Raw genomic sequence first — 16,868 nt, forward strand, 5'->3', positions numbered from 1 at the left:
AAAAGGGGAACTTCAAAAAGAACGGCAAGCAAGTTGCTGCTCAAGAGAAGAAACCCAAGTCTAGACCTAAGCCTGAAACTGAGTGCTTCTACTGCAAGCAGACTGGTCACTGGAAGCGGAACTGCCCCAAGTATTTGGCGGATAAGAAGGATGGCAAGGTGAACAAAGGTATATGTGATATACATGTTATTGATGTGTACCTTACTAGAGCTCGCAGTAGCACCTGGGTATTTGATACTGGTTCTGTTGCTAATATTTGCAACTCGAAACAGGGACTACAGAATAAGCGGGCACTAGCAAAGGACGAGGTGACGATGCGCGTGGGAAACGGTTCCAAAGTCGATGTGATCGCAGTCGGCACGCTACCTCTACATCTACCTTCGGGATTAATATTAGACCTAAATAATTGTTATTTGGTGCCAGCGTTGAGCATGAACATTATATCTGGATCTTGTTTAATGCGAGACGGTTATTCATTTAAATCAGAGAATAATGGTTGTTCTATTTATATGAGTAATATCTTTTATGGTCATGCACCCTTGAAGAGTGGTCTATTCTTACTAAATCTCGATAGTAGTAATACACATATTCATAATGTTGAAGCCAAAAGATGCAGAGTTGATAATGAAAGTGCAACTTATTTGTGGCACTGTCGTTTAGGTCATATCGGTATAAAGCGCATGAAGAAACTCCATACCGATGGACTTTTGGAACCACTTGATTATGAATCACTTGGTACTTGCGAACCGTGCCTCTTGGGCAAGATGACTAAAACACCGTTCTCCGGTACTATGGAGAGAGCAACAGATTTGTTGGAAATCATACATACCGATGTATGTGGCCCGATGAATATTGAGGCTCGTGGCGGATATCGTTATTTTCTCACCTTCACAGATGATTTAAGCAGATATGGGTATATTTACTTAATGAAACATAAGTCTGAAACATTTGAAAAGTTCAAAGAATTTCAGAGTGAAGTTGAAAATCATCGTAACAAGAAAATTAAGTTTCTACGATCTGATCGTGGAGGAGAATATTTGAGTTACGAGTTTGGTGTACATTTGAAAAATTGTGGAATAGTTTCGCAACTCACGCCACCCGGAACACCACAGCGTAATGGTGTGTCCGAACGTCGTAATCGTACTTTACTAAGATATGGTGCGATCTATGATGTCTCTTACTGATTTACCGCTATCATTTTGGGGATATGCTTTAGAGACGGCCGCATTCACGTTAAATAGGGCACCATCAAAATCCGTTGAGACGACGCCTTATGAACTGTGGTTTGGCAAGAAACCAAAGTTGTCGTTTCTTAAAGTTTGGGGCTGCGATGCTTATGTGAAAAAACTTCAACCTGATAAGCTCGAACCCAAATCGGAGAAATGTGTCTTCATAGGATACCCAAAGGAAACTGTTGGGTACACCTTCTATCACAGATCCGAAGGCAAAACATTCGTTGCTAAGAATGGATCATTTCTAGAGAAGGAGTTTCTCTCGAAAGAAGTGAGTGGGAGGAAAGTAGAACTTGACGAGGTAACTGTACCTGCTCCCTTACTGGAGAGTAGCTCATCACAGAAAACTGTTTTAGTGACACCTACACCGGTTAGTGAGGAAGCCAATGATAATGATCATGAAACTTCAGATCAAGATACTACTGAACCACGTAGATCAACCAGAGTAAGATCCGCGCCAGAGTGGTACGGAAATCCTGTTCTGGAAGTCATGCTACTAGATCATGATGAACCTACGAACTATGAAGAAGCGATGGTGAGCCCAGATTCCGCAAAGTGGCTTGAAGCCATGAAATCTGAGATGGGATCCATGTATGAGAACAAAGTATGGACTTTGGTTGACTTGCCCGATGATCGGCAAGCAATTGAGAATAAATGGATCTTTAAGAAGAAGACTGACGCTGATGGTAATGTTACTGTCTACAAAGCTCGACTTGTCGCAAAAGGTTTTCGACAAGTTCAAGGAATTGACTACGATGAGACCTTCTCACCCGTAGCGATGCTTAAGTCCGTCCGAATCATGTTAGCAATTGCCGCATTTTATGATTATGAAATTTGGCAAATGGATGTCAAAACTGCATTCCTGAATGGATTCCTGGAAGAAGAGTTGTATATGATGCAACCAGAAGGTTTTGTCGATCCAAAGGGAGCTAACAAAGTGTGCAAGCTCCAGCGATCCATTTATGGACTGGTGCAAGCCTCTCGGAGTTGGAATAAACGTTTTGATAGAGTGATCAAAGCATTTGGTTTTATACAGACTTTCGGAGAAGCCTGTATTTACAAGAAAGTGAGTGGGAGCTCTGTAGCATTTCTGATATTATATGTGGATGACATATTACTGATTGGAAATGATATAGAATTTCTGGATAGCATAAAGGGATACTTGAATAAAAGTTTTTCAATGAAAGACCTCGGTGAAGCTGCTTACATATTAGGCATTAAGATCTATAGAGATAGATCAAGACGCTTAATTGGACTTTCACAAAGCACATACCTTGACAAAATTTTGAAGAAGTTCAAAATGGATCAAGCAAAGAAAGGGTTCTTGCCTGTGTTACAAGGTGTGAAATTGAGTAAGACTCAATGCCCGACCACTGCAGAAGATAGAGAGAATATGAAAGATGTTCCCTATGCATCAGCCATAGGCTCTATCATGTATGCAATGCTGTGTACCAGACCTGATGTGTGCCTTGCTATAAGTTTAGCAGGGAGGTACCAAAGTAATCCAGGAATGGATCACTGGACAGCGATCAAGAACATCCTGAAATACCTGAAAAGGACTAAGGATATGTTTCTCGTATATGGAAGTGACAAAGAGCTCATCGTAAAAGGTTACGTTGATGCAAGCTTTGACACTGATCCGGACGATTCTAAATCGCAAACCGGATACGTGTTTACATTAAACGGTTGAGCTGTCAGTTGGTGCAGTTCTAAACAAAGCGTCGTAGCGGGATCTACATGTGAAGCGGAATACATAGCTGCTTCGGAAGCAGCAAATGAAGGAGTCTGGATGAAGGAGTTCATATCCGATCTAGGTGTCATACCTAGTGCATCGGGTCCAATGAAAATCTTTTGTGACAATACTGGTGCAATTGCCTTGGCAAAGGAATCCAGATTTCACAAAAGGACCAAACACATCAAGAGACGCTTCAACTCCATCCGGGATCTAGTCCAGGTGGGAGACATAGAGATTTGCAAGATACATACGGATCTGAATGTTGCAGACCCGTTGACTAAGCCTCTTCCACGAGCAAAACATGATCAGCACCAAGGCTCCATGGGTGTTAGAATCATTACAGTGTAATCTAGATTATTGACTCTAGTGCAAGTGGGAGACTGAAGGAAATATGCCCTAGAGGCAATAATAAAGTTATTATTTATTTCCTTATAATCATGATAAATGTTTATTATTCATGCTAGAATTGCATTTACCGGAAACATAATACATGTGTGAATACATAGACAAACATAGTGTCACTAGTATGCCTCTACTTGACTAGCTCGTTAATCAAAGATGGTTATGTTTCCTAACCATGAACAAAGAGTTGTTATTTGATTAACGAGGTCACATCATTAGTAGAATGATCTGATTGACATGACCCATTCCATTAGCTTAGCACCCGATCGTTTAGTATGTTGCTATTGCTTTCTTCATGACTTATACATGTTCCTATGACTATGAGATTATGCAACTCCCGTTTACCGGAGGAACACTTTGGGTACTACCAAATGTCACAACATAACTGGGTGATTATAAAGGAGTACTACAGGTGTCTCCAATGGTCGATGTTGGGTTGGCGTATTTCGAGATTAGGATTTGTCACTCCGATTGTCGGAGAGGTATCTCTGGGCCCTCTCGGTAATACACATCACATAAGCCTTGCAAGCATTACAACTAATATGTTAGTTGTGAGATGATGTATTACGGAACGAGTAAAGAGACTTGCCGGTAACGAGATTGAACTAGGTATTGGATACCGACGATCGAATCTCGGGCAAGTAACATACCGATGACAAAGGGAACAACATATGTTGTTATGCGGTCTGACCGATAAAGATCTTCGTAGAATATGTAGGAGCCAATATGGGCATCCAGGTCCCGCTATTGGTTATTGACCAGAGACGTGTCTCGGTCATGTCTACATTGTTCTCGAACCCGTAGGGTCCGCACGCTTAAGGTTACGATGACAGTTATATTATGAGTTTATGCATTTTGATGTACCGAAGGTTGTTCGGAGTCCCGGATGTGATCACGGACATGACGAGGAGTCTCGAAATGGTCGAGACATAAAGATTGATATATTGGAAGCCTATGTTTGGACATCGGAAGTGTTCCGGGTGAAATCGGGATTTTACCGGGTTACCGGGAGGTTACCGGAACCCCCCGGGAACCATATGGGCCTTCATGGGCCTTAGTGGAAAGGAGAAAGGGGCAGCCCAAGGGGGCTGCGCGCCTCCGCCCTTCCCCTAGTCCTATTAGGACTAGGAGAGGTGGCCGGCCACCCCTCTCCCTCTTTCCCCCTTGGGAATCCTAGTTGGAATAGGATTGGAGGGGAGTCCTACTCCCGGTAGGAGTAGGACTCCTCCTGCGCCTCCTCCTCCTGGCCGGCGCCTCCTCCCCCCTTGGCTCCTTTATATACGGAGGCAGGGGCACCTCTAAACAAAAAAGTTGACACAAGTTGATACACATGATCGATTCCTTAGCCGTGTGCGGTGCCCCCTGCCACCATATTCCTCGATAATACTGTAGCGGAGTTTAGGTGAAGCCCTGCTGCTGTAGTTCATCAAGATCGTCACCACACCGTCGTGCTGACGGAACTCTTCCCCGACACTTTGCTGGATCGGAGTCCGGGGATCGTCATCGAGCTGAACGTGTGCTCGAACTCGGAGGTGCCGTAGTTTCGGTGCTTGATCGGTTGGATCGTGAAGACGTACGACTACTTCCTCTACGTCGTGTCATCGCTTCCGCAGTCGGTCTGCGTAGGGTACGTAGACAATACTCTTCCCCTCGTTGCTATGCATCACATGATCCTGTGTGCGCGTAGGAATTTTTTTGAAATTACTACGAAACCCAACAGCCTCTGCCAGCCAGATTCCAGAACTGGCCTCACGAGTGGAGGCTAATGTGGGGACAACGCCAAATTGTCCTCCTATAGAGGATGCAGACAGGTTCTCCGCTATAAATTCTGAAGTGGAGAGTGCCATGAATCACCGGCGCAAACGGGCCGTACTCCGCGATGGTATGTTTTCCGAAGAGGCGTTCATTGCCTTCAACTCAGGAGATGCATACATCCGTGCTGCTCAAGATGGACTCACTAGAGCGACGGACTAGTATGCAAAGGATATACGGGTAAGAAAATTTGATAAGCATGTATATCAGTAGCCCCTGAGACTTGAAACAGTTGGCACAACTGATTTAAGGATCATTGTATGCATAGGTTCTTGTAGAGAAGAATACCCATTTATCTCAAGAGCTAGAGGAATGCAAGGCCCAGCTGAGGGCCGTAGTTGCCAAAATAGAGGAATCCCAGAAGGCCTCATCTGGTAATACTTGTCTCGATCAAAGAAAATTTAAGGACGTATACCAGTTAGTATTCGACATGCTTTACAAATCTAACGAAAGATTCTGTAGAAAATTCCGGAGAGAATCCGGAGATCGTAAAAGATAATGAGCCACATGTTTGAAGACAGCTAAAGGCCGGCGAGCGTGTTCTTACGCAGGTTAGGTAAGAGAAAAACAATCTCCAAGATGCCAATATCCGGCTGAGCATCAAATTAGCAGATGTTCAAGCTCAGCTTGCTGACTCCGTGAAGGAGAACAGGAGGCTTCAACGCGACATTTATGGTAAGTGCTTAAACGAACTGCAGTATAGTTTGGCGAAGAAACGTATTAACAGAGTTATGTATGTAGGTATGCTGACAGGCCGTCCTGAAGAGGAGATGCCCAGATCCGCAGGCGATCTGCTGCAAGATCTCTCACAACTGCGCGAACGAGCTCGGCAGGTGATGCAGGGTATTGCCCAGGCCCTGTGGCCATCCGCTTCCCTGCCAGGAGGCATGGGGGAGCTTGTGGATATGCTCAAGGGAGCACGGCGGCGCTTCCAATTATTGAAGGTATTGGCCTACCGACAAGGTGCAAGGGAAGCCTGGGCCATGGTGAAGACGCGATACGCCAAGGCTGACCCAAACCATATGGCCGAGGTCAGACCGGTGGGGCTAGATGGGAAAGAGATCCCCGTAAGTCTGGTGTATGACCAAGTAGAATTAGCCGCAAAGTATTCCCAACAGGATTGTAGGCTAGACAGCCTGTTGGATGGTATAGAAGAAGAATTTAGCCAGTCCAAGTGACTATGTACTTCAATGGACGTATGTAGTCCCTAGTCAGATTGTAAATCATTTGTCTTGGCAGACCTTTTCGCTTCAGCCTCCGGACCCGACAGTCCGAAGTGTATCCAAATACCCGCTCAGTTATGTAAAATCGGGGTACGCATGGAAACCAGGCGTAGGGGTCATAAGTGCTTGAACAGAAAAGTATCCAACTAGTTATGTTATATTACATGGATAGTAAGAAACATCTTCCAGAGAGAATAGTTCCGTTAGGGGTTCCTTTCCCTGGGTACGCATGCATCAATGTGCATGTCCGAACTGCGAACAGAGACGCATGATACAAAACATCTGGGGATTTATGTTGTAATAGACAAAAAAATATCTTTTATTCACCGACCGAATATTCTCTTAAGAACACTAGCTTTCGGCACCCAGTCTGAGGTACACATCCGGCTGACCCGGCAGTAACAATCGTAGAGGTGCTCCCCTTATGCCCTAGCCTAATTAACGGGAACGTAGGGCATAAACACAAGAGCCAGGCAACCCAGCATGGCCAAAACTTAAGTCATATCGATGCATATAATGGTGAAGAAAAGGCACATATGAAAAGGTAACGCATATGTGGTGGGCATAAAGCCATGAAAATAATTATATTAAGCTTTCGTATAGGAAGCCCCCAGGTATATTGAGCACGCATAGTGCGGCAGAGCCATCGAAGCATTCGTAAAGCATTTAAGGCTTTATGTGTGAAAAGAAAAGAGGAAAAGAAAGAGAAAAAAGGAGGACATAATTAAAAATGCGGAGGTAGGGGGACGAACTCTAAGTTCGGCACTAGGCGTAGAATCTTCGGAGTCTAGCTGCGTTCCATGGGTTCGGCTCGAGTCTGTTATCTAATGCATTACGCAGACGGTACGCTCCTCCGGTGAGAACTTTATCAATGATGAAGGGACCCTCCCACTTGGGCTTGAGCTTGTCCTTCTTCTTCTCTAGTAGGCGTATAACGAGTTCGCCAACGTTATATGTTTTGGTCCATACTTCTCTGCTATGATACCTTCGAGCCTGCTGCTGATAGAATGCGGAACGGGCTTTTGCTACGTCGCGCTCCTCCTCCAGGGCATCTAGATTGTCCTACCAATCAATCTCAGCTTCTCTCTCTTCATACATGCGCACCCGAGGTGAGTCATGAATAATATCGCAGGGCAATACCGCCTCTGCGCCGTACACCATAAAGAATGGTGTGTATCCGGTAGTGCGATTTGGCGTGGTCCAATGGCGGAGACAAGCCTAGGACAACTAGGGCTATAGCCCTAGGCCTAGTACCAAAATCCATTGTAATTCCTTTCTACAAAGTACTAAAAATTTCAAGAATTTGGCATTCAAGCTAGCTCAGCCCTAGGCATAACTCATTGCTAGCTTCGCCACTGGCGTGGTCCGTAGTTCCCATAGTACGGAGTCGAGCTCCTCAACCCAGTGCGTATCTGATTCCTTTAAGGAGCGCACTAGTCTGGGTTTGATGCCGCTCATTATAAGACCATTTGCATGTTCGACTTGACCATTTGTTTGGGGGTGATAGATAGAGGCGTAATCGAGCTTAATGCCCATATTGTCGCACCAAGTTTTCACCTCATCGACTGTGAAATTTGAGCCATTGTTAGTGATGATGTTGTGGGGGACACTATAACGGTGTAGAACCCCTGATATGAAGTCTATCACTGGTCTGGATTCGGCCGTTTTAACTTGTTTGGCTTCTATCCATTTGGTGAACTTGTCCACCATGACCAATAAGTATTTTTTTCTTATGGCTTCCCCCTTTAAGGGGTCCGACCATATCAAGCCCCCAGACCGCGAAGGGCCAAGTTATGGGGATTGTTTGGAGAGCGGTAGGGGGCATATGGCTCTGATTGGCGAAAAGTTGGCAACCGACGCAATGTTGGACAAGGTCCTATGCATCTGCTCGGGCTATCGGCCAGTAAAAACCTATACGGAAGGCCTTTCTTACAAATGCCGGAGCTGCGGCGTGGTGACCGCCGAGTCCGGCATGGATTTCGACCAAGAGTTGCCGCCCTTCCTCTTCGGAGATGCATCTTTGGAGCACTCTGTTTTCTTATAAAACTCTCCCCCGTGGACTTTGTAGGCTTTAGAGCGTCGCACAATGCAACGCGCTTCATTTTGGTCCTCAGGGAGTTCTTGCCTATTTAGGTAGGCTAAGAAGGGTTCTGTCCACGGGGCAATGACAGCCATAATCACGTGGGCAAAAGCTGTTATTTCAGTGGCAGAGCCTCCGATGACATCAGATGGTTCCGGTATCTGGGGTTATATTCGGTTCCGGACTGGTATTGTCGGCCTCCCCTTCCCATACCACGGATGGCTTGAACAACCTTTCCAAGAAGATATTAGGTGGGACGGGGTCACGTTTAGCGCCGATGCGGGCGAGGATATCCGCTGCTTGATTGTTCTCTCGAACCACATGGTGGAATTCGAGCCCCTCGAACCGAGCTGACATATTGAGGATGGCATTACGGTAGGCCGCCATTTTCGGATCCTTGGCATCAAAGTCTCCATTTATTTGAGATATTGCGAGGTTCGAATCCCTGCACACTTCTAGGCGTTGGATGCCCATGGAGACTGCCATCCGAAGACCGTGCAACAGAGCCTCGTATTCGACTGCATTGTTGGAGTCTGTGAATAGTATTTGCAGTACATACCGGACCGTGTCTCCGGTGGGGGATGTCAGGACAACACCCGCTCCCAATCTAGCCAACATTTTGAAGCCGTCGAAGTGCATGTTCCAATTGGAGTATGCGCCGTACTCTTTCGGGAGTTCGACCTCTGTCCATTTGGCGATGAAGTCAGCCAGTACTTTCGACTTAATGGCTTGCCGTGGTTTGTATGTTATGTCGAACGGAAGTAGCTCGATAGCCCACTTAGCAATCCGGCCCGTGGCATCACGGTTATTTATTATGTCATTGAGTGGTACTTCGGAGGCCACCGTAATCGAACACTCTTGAAAGTAGTGTCGTAGTTTCCGGGATGCCATGAAGACCGCGTATGCTATCTTTTGATAATGTGGGTACCGGGACTTGCATGGAGTGAGGACAGTGGATACATAGTATACCGGATTTTGGAGCAGGAACTTGTGTCCGTCCGTTTCTCGTTCGATGACGAGCACTACGCTTACAACCTGATGTGTTGCGGCTATATATAATAGCATAGGTTCACCAGTATTTGGCACGGTCAGGATTGGATTGCTAGCCAAGAGGGCCTTTATTTCTTCCAGTCCGGCCGTGGCCGCCTCCGTCCACTCAAAGTGTTCGGTGCATCGTAGAAGGCGATAAAGAGGTAGTGCTTTTTCTCCCAATCAGGAGATAAAGCGGCTTAAGGCAGCCACACATCCAGTTAATTTCTGGATCTGCTTGAGGTCTGTTAGGGTAGCCAACTGTGACAGAGCTCGGATTTTTGCCGGATTTGCTTCAATTCCTCTATTGGAAACGATGAAGCCGAGCAACTTCCCGGAAGGTACACCGAAAACACATTTTTCCGGGGTGAGCTTGATGTCATATGTTCGGAGGTTATCGAACGTGAGCCTCAAGTCATCTATTAAAGTTTCGACGTGTCTTGTTTTGATGACCACGTCGTCCATGTATGCCTCCACTGTTTTGCCGATTTGTTTTTCCAGGCATGTCTGAATCATGTGTTGATAGGTAGCGCTGGCGTTTTTGAGCCTGAAAGGCATGGTGTTGAAACATAAAGGGTCATATGGTGTGATGAATGCCGTTGCGGCTTGGTCGGACTCCGCCATCTTTATTTGATGGTATCCAGAGTATGCATCGAGGAAACACAATGAGTCGTGTCCTGCGGTGGCGTTGATGATTTGATTAATGCGAGGGAGGGGGAAGGGATCCTTGGGGCAGGCCTGGTTAAGGTCCTTGAAATCGACGCATAGGCGCTAGGATTTTTCCTTCTTTGGTACCATCACTAGGTTTGCTAGCAAGTTCGGATGTTTTATATCTCTGATTAATCGGCCTCGAGTAACTTGGCTAGCTCTTCTCCCATGGCTTGTCGCTTAGGTTCTGAGAAGCGCCAAAGAGTCTGCTTGACCGGCTTGTATCCCTTCAGTATGTTTAGGTTATGTTCGGCCAGCCTGCGTGGGATGCCTGGCATGTCTGAGGCATGCCAGGCAAATATGTCCCAATTCTCACGCAAGAACTCTCGTAGTGCGGCGTCTGTTGTGGGGTTCAGCTGTGTCCAAATGGAAGCTGTCTTTGTAGGGTCCGTTGGGTGGACCTGGAATTTTGACTATCTTGTCCGCTGGTTTGAAAGAGGTGGACTTGGGTCGCTTGTCGAGTATCACATCGTCTCTGTCCACTATGGCGTGCAGCGTGGTTAGTCCTTCGGCTACAAGGGCTTCGGATAATGCCTCCAGGGCCAGCGCGGCGGTTTTATTTTCTGCGCGGAGTGCGACATCCGGATCACTAGCTAGAGTGATGATTCCATTGGGCCCGGGCATTTTGAGCTTCATGTACCCGTAATGGGGTATAGCTTGAAAGCTCGCGAATGCGTCCCACCCTAAAAGGACGTGGTATCCGCTGATAAACGGGGTCACTTGGAATGTGATTCCTTGGGACCTGTAATTCTCCGACGTGCCGAATACCACATCTAGTGTGATTTTTCCCGCACATCGTGCCTCCTGACTAGGGATGATTCCCCTGAAGGTCCTGTTGCTCCGCTCAATGCGGCTCTTGTCTATTTCCATCTTGCTGAGGGTCTCCTCGTAGATGAGGTTTAATCCGTTGCCGCCATCCATGAGCACTTTAGTAAGCCGGAAGCCGTCCACGATTGGACTAAGGACCAAAGCAGCTGGTGCCCGAACTGTTCAGAATTGCGGTTCGTCACTGGCATTGAAAGTTATAGCCGTGTCGTTCCATGGATTCATTGTTGCAACGTGGCAGACTTCGGCGAGGCTGCGGAGTGCGCACTTACGCCTATTGTTTGAGGCAAAAGTCTCGAAGACTTTCAGTACCGTATTGTTATATTCGGCTGGATGTTGCTCTGTGATATGGTTGATGAGGAGATCCTCGCCGCTCTTTGCTACCTGCCGGAGTATCCAACATGCTCTAAGGCTATGTGTTGGTATGGTATCGGGTGTGCTATGAATTTTGCATGGCTCATTGAGCCATTCCTCCAATATGGTTCTGTGCCCTGCAGCGGGCCTTGTTTTTTTGGTAATTGAGTCGGGTAACTTGCGAGAGATTATCCTTTTAGTTTGGATGAAGGGTTTAGTGAGGGCCGGAGGATCCCAAAATTTTGTTTGGGTTTTCCAGGCGCTTTCCATCGCACAGTACTTCTGTACTATGGCTGCCAAGTCAGCAAAGCGTACTATGTCACGGCGACTAATGGCGTTGAGGACTCCCTTGTCCGTGCAATTTTTACAAAAGAATGAGATTGCGTCTTCCTCGCGACAGTCCTTAACCTTGTTTATTACAAGGAGGAATCTGGGCCAGAAGTGATGTACTGTCTCTTGGGGCTCTTGTCTGATGTGGGAAAGATTGCTTGAATCTGGGCGTGTGGGTAGATTTAAGTCCAAACCCTGACCCAATCTGAGGCCCAGCGGGAGAGAAGCTTCCGAGCTTGGCCGCTCGGGTTCCGGGATGTTGCCCAATTTTATGGCCCGCCGCCCAATTCTAAGTTCGGGGTTTGGGTCATGTCCTCCTGTGAACGGGTGTCTGGTTTGGAGAGTTCGGAAATCCGGACATAGTTCGTCCTCAAAACAGAGGGAGAGTTGATGCGTTGCTCTTCCACTACCGCTATCTCATGGGTAGCCGGCGGAGAGTTAATCTCCCTTTGGTCGGGTTTAAGCCCAATCCGATCATAGTCCGTAGCGACACCCAGAGCGGCGATGCGATCCAAGAGCTCATTCATGGAAGAGAGCTCCATCGGATCCATCAGTTCGGCAAATTCCGAGTTGATGTGGAGGCTGTTTTTGATGACCTGAGAAGTCATCGTCGGCGCGACAGCCGATCGGGCGGTCACGACGAAGCCGCCTAGTCGGAGAGTTTGGCCTAGGGCCAGGGCTCCCCCAGAGGTGATGTTGTCCTTGACAACAAGATGAGCCATCAAGCTTTATCGCGACGACACAGAGGAACTCTCAATGAAAGCACCAATGTCGGTGTCAAAACCGGCGGATCTCGGGTAGGGGGTCCCGAACTGTGCGTCTAAGGCTAATGGTAACAGGAGTTTGGGGACACGATGTTTACCCAGGTTCGGGCCCTCTCGATGGAGGTAATACCCTACTTCCTGCTTGATTGATCTTGATGATATGAGTATTACAAGAGTTGATCTACCATGAGATCGTAGAGGCTAAACCCTAGAAGCTAGCCTATGATTATGATTGTTGTTGTCCTACGGACTAAACCCTCCGGTTTATATAGACACCACAGGGGGCTAGGGTTACACAAAGTCGGTTACAGAGAAGGAGATCTACATATCCGAATCGCCAAGCTTTCCTTCCACACAAAGGAGAGTCCCATCCGGACACGGGACGAAGTCTTCAATCTTGTATCTTCATAGTCCAACAGTCTGGCCAAAGGATATAGTCCGGTTGTCCGAGTACCCCCTAATCCAGGACTCCCTCACCCGGCGAGCGGTACTACCGCAAGTGCCTGCGGTACTACCGTGGGCCTCTGCGGTACTACTGCTCCCTTGAGCAGTACTACCGCATGCCACAACATAACAACACTAGGAGTCCTTCATTTTGCAGAGACACGGATAAACAGTGGTTGCTCCAAAGAGGCAAAGGATTCTACCCAAAGTAATGGACATGTACGTGATGATTCTACCCAAACCTTTCCAAAATGGTCTCCCTCTTAATAGTACGCCTTTCCTACGACTCAAATCCACTGAAAAGAAACGTAGTGAAAACTCCGTCTTCACTAGTCTCCGAGGGGCAACGAATCATCTTGTGCCTAAACACGAGATATCTGAATGCTCAATGCACACGATTAGTCCGCAAATGCATTGTCATCACCGAAACCACATGGGGTGAAATATGCCCTTACAACCGGAGACCCCTTTTTTTCTTCTTCATCATCCTCCTCTGCCTTAACCTGATACTTTAACTCCCTGCGGGGCCGGTCATTTTACGCCCTTCGAGTCCAGTCTCAAGGCACGCTAATACTAAGGTACTGATTTCCAAAGGTACCAATCCTAACAAATCTAGCTTTGCTATTTAAAATCATGCTTTGTTATTAAAGGAATTCCTCCTAACATCGGAAACTCTTTTTATTTGTGATCGGTCTTCCTCGTTCATACCCTCGACCGGTCACTCCTCGACGACCTTATTACTAGTTCTTTGCTTTTATCGGGCTGCCCTACGGGGTTCGGGCATCTTATCCAACTCGAGTCTGATCTCGTTGGGCGCTAATGGCAATCCCATTTCCTAAAAATAAATACGAGGGAAAAGCAATGACATTGATTTATTTTTAGAGGGAAAAGCCAGGAATTGATTGCTCCAAACCATTTGTCATGGGCACTTTGCATCGTTGCCAACTTCAACTCACCAATGTCATAAATGAAGAAGGGAAATAATATTGATGAGAAGATTTCATTTTAGTGAATTGTGAAACTTGCTTTTGTAAAGATATTATAGTACCTTAAAGATGGTGTACTACTCGCCACCCTATATAAGAATTTTGTCACGATGCATCTCATTTATAAGAAACTTATTGACGTAATGTACTCCTTTCGTTCGAGGTTAAAGGGTTGGAGGGTCACCGAGCATGATTCAGATGTGTAAGACCGAGTTGTGGCGCACGATTTCTTTCGACCCTACTCGTTTTCTGGGTGGTTGGCTTTGTGCTATAGTTTTGGCTTGCTAGCCTTTTAACTCTGAATGAAGGAAGTATCACATTTTACCACTTGTCGCACAACTAACAGGGTGGCTCGCGTGCCAGGCCTACGTGCCATGACACATAGATACTTTTTTATTCTGTCATATTTCTGGCCATCACTAGTATCCATAGCCTAGTGACCGCCACCGGATTGGAGAACCCATCGAAACCGACCGAACGATTAGTCGGGTTCGTCTTAACTACCTCATGCGATATAGTATTTTTCAACTTGACACCTCATGTAAATACGTATCTTCGTGTCATGTCACTCAAGTTTGAGAGGAAACTAGTCAATGGCAAATGGATAATGGGATACATCGCTGCAATAAGTTCCAAAATGGTGTACAATGGTGATAATTACAACCTCCATCTCTCCGAGCATTGGGCTATCTACCACGGAAGGGCACATGTTAGGACGCTTCGGCAATATTTTCTTTTCAAAATATATACCGACAGGAGTCCGTTTCTCCAACGCAACACCGTCTATTTGAGAACTACCGTAGTTGAATTTGTTCTTAAAAAGATACTACAACATTTGTTAAAAAGCACCGTGCATTGACGCCAGCCTAAATCCGATCAAACAGGATCCGGCTGAAACGGCCAGAAATAACACCTAGCGTCTGAGCTAAGAGCCCGCGTTGTAGATTGCCTTAAGTGGCGACATGTACCCTATTTTTTTCTTCAAAAAGGCAAAATGCACTGGTTTTACTTTTTTGCCTTTTGACATAAAACATACTTTTTAGGGATAAAACGCACTTGTTGGAGGTGTCTTGCCCTTCACTCAAAAGAAGAGGTGTCTTGCCCGGGGTTCCTGATAACAAACCTTTTGGCAAAGATCCAAAGGCGTTCTGCACTAAATCCAGGAGAGAATGCGCCACACGCGTTGATCGATTACGCGCAGGTTACAACTAACGAAAGCCTAGCTAGCGTAAAGTCGGGCATCTTGTAACCAGTTAATAATTGTGGCTACTGGTGGATTATGATTGCACCAGTCGATCGAGCCACTAATTATAGCAACTAGGCTGCTCCTAGCAAGATGGCACGCAGTAGCCAAGACCGATAGACTCTGAGAGGGACGTGCAACACATGTTTCCCTTGGCTAGTCAATAGTCAACTGTTATACATACAAGAGCCTAATATTTCATCCGTTTCAACACATGTTTCGTACTGTGTGGTTCTTTTGGGAGAGACGAAGTGTTAATGGTCACAGATTTAAGATAATCCTAGGCCTTTTGGCAGGCATGGCGTGAAAAAAGCCACTCACATACCTTTCTGCCAAAGATCGAAAGCGTTATGCTTGCAAGACCCGGAGAGAATGCGGGACACACGTTGGTCGATCGATGGCACGCAGGTTACATACAGGTCACGGGACCCTGGCTGGCATATATAAAGCCGGTCGTGTTTTTTCAACCTGCTAATCATCGCTGCTGCTAAGGGTTGATGTGGATGATGATTGCAACGGAACGATGAGTCACTAGTTGTAGCAGCTAGGCTGAGCTGCTCGACACGGCAAGTGACCTAGCTAGTGTAGTGGAGTAGGACCGAGAGGGACGTGCACGATACTCGGTGTATTTCTTGCGCTTCTCGTCACCTCCTTGTTCGTTTCCGGTGGAGTTCTGATCCGACCGGACACACCCGACCGACCCACCCACCCCCTAGAGACCTCTGGATTCTTCTTCACGGGATAATAGTGGAGTGCCTCCTTCGGAGCTTCACCTGGCAAATCATGTTGGAGAAGGATATGAATATCCGGAGATCCAATCCACATGCCACGTGGACATGTGAAAAAAATAAATCAAACAACAAATATTAACTCCAAATGTTAAGGGTGGAACATGTTTTTCACGGATCTAATAGTGGAGCGCCTCCTTCCAAGCTTGGGCTATCAAATCATGTCGGAGAGGAAAGAGGAATATCGCTACAGATGCAATCGAGCTGAGAAGAAGAGGACAAGAGTGCATAAGCTTCGGATATGGATGGATGGATGGATGGAATATTTCACAATTATACACTCTCTCCTTTTCCACAAATAATTGCACGTACCGGCCGGTAGGTCGACATTCTTGTGTTGCTGCTGTCGACGGCGCAGAAAGGAGAGTGCCTGAGTGAGGTCAACTTTGTTTAATTCGCATATGGTCGATGAAACTAGAGCAACGGGTGGCAGGCATGTTCCTTCCGATCCCGGCGTTTGGAAATGTATTCCGATGTTTCGTTCATCATTTCTGTTGGTGGGTTTGGTGATGGAACAACCCTTCTTGTATTTATATAGAGAAAGAAACCATACTCGCTGACAGTATAGTGTTGCTTATATTTAATTAAATAAAATGAGTCTCGTTACTCTGGCAGGCTTTGATTCATCTTTTGACGTCCGCCGAACATTAAAAATCACAGGAGCCATACATATTTCATTAAATTTTTTTACCCCCAACGTCTGCATGCACCCGGATGAAGCATGTCAAGTCTTGGAATCTCAATGTAATTTTTATTATGTTCGAGATGCTTTATGCTTCTGCCGAACTTTGATAATAGATCTGGATCATTTTCATGAAAAAAACTTCCCCACCCGAGGGAAACAAAAACAACGCTCATGCTGAACAAAGTCATACTCATAAGCATCAACATCTTTTTCTCCATAGCCGTGTTC

The 16,868-nt window shown here is 46.4% G+C and overlaps 1 long non-coding RNA gene across 1 annotated transcript; it reads right to left on the minus strand.

Annotated features, from left to right (window-relative positions):
* Positions 1–15,781: 15,781 nt before the first annotated feature.
* Positions 15,782–16,437, minus strand: LOC123087475 (uncharacterized). Its single transcript, XR_006441417.1, has 3 exons — positions 16,268–16,437; positions 16,039–16,159; positions 15,782–15,940 (listed from the first exon to the last, which is right to left on the minus strand). It is a non-coding gene; the product is annotated as an uncharacterized lncRNA (long non-coding RNA).
* Between the last annotated feature and the right edge of the window lie 431 nt (positions 16,438–16,868).

Source organism: Triticum aestivum, chromosome 1B (assembly GCF_018294505.1).
Source record: "Triticum aestivum cultivar Chinese Spring chromosome 1B, IWGSC CS RefSeq v2.1, whole genome shotgun sequence".
Lineage (NCBI taxonomy): Eukaryota > Viridiplantae > Streptophyta > Magnoliopsida > Poales > Poaceae > Triticum > Triticum aestivum.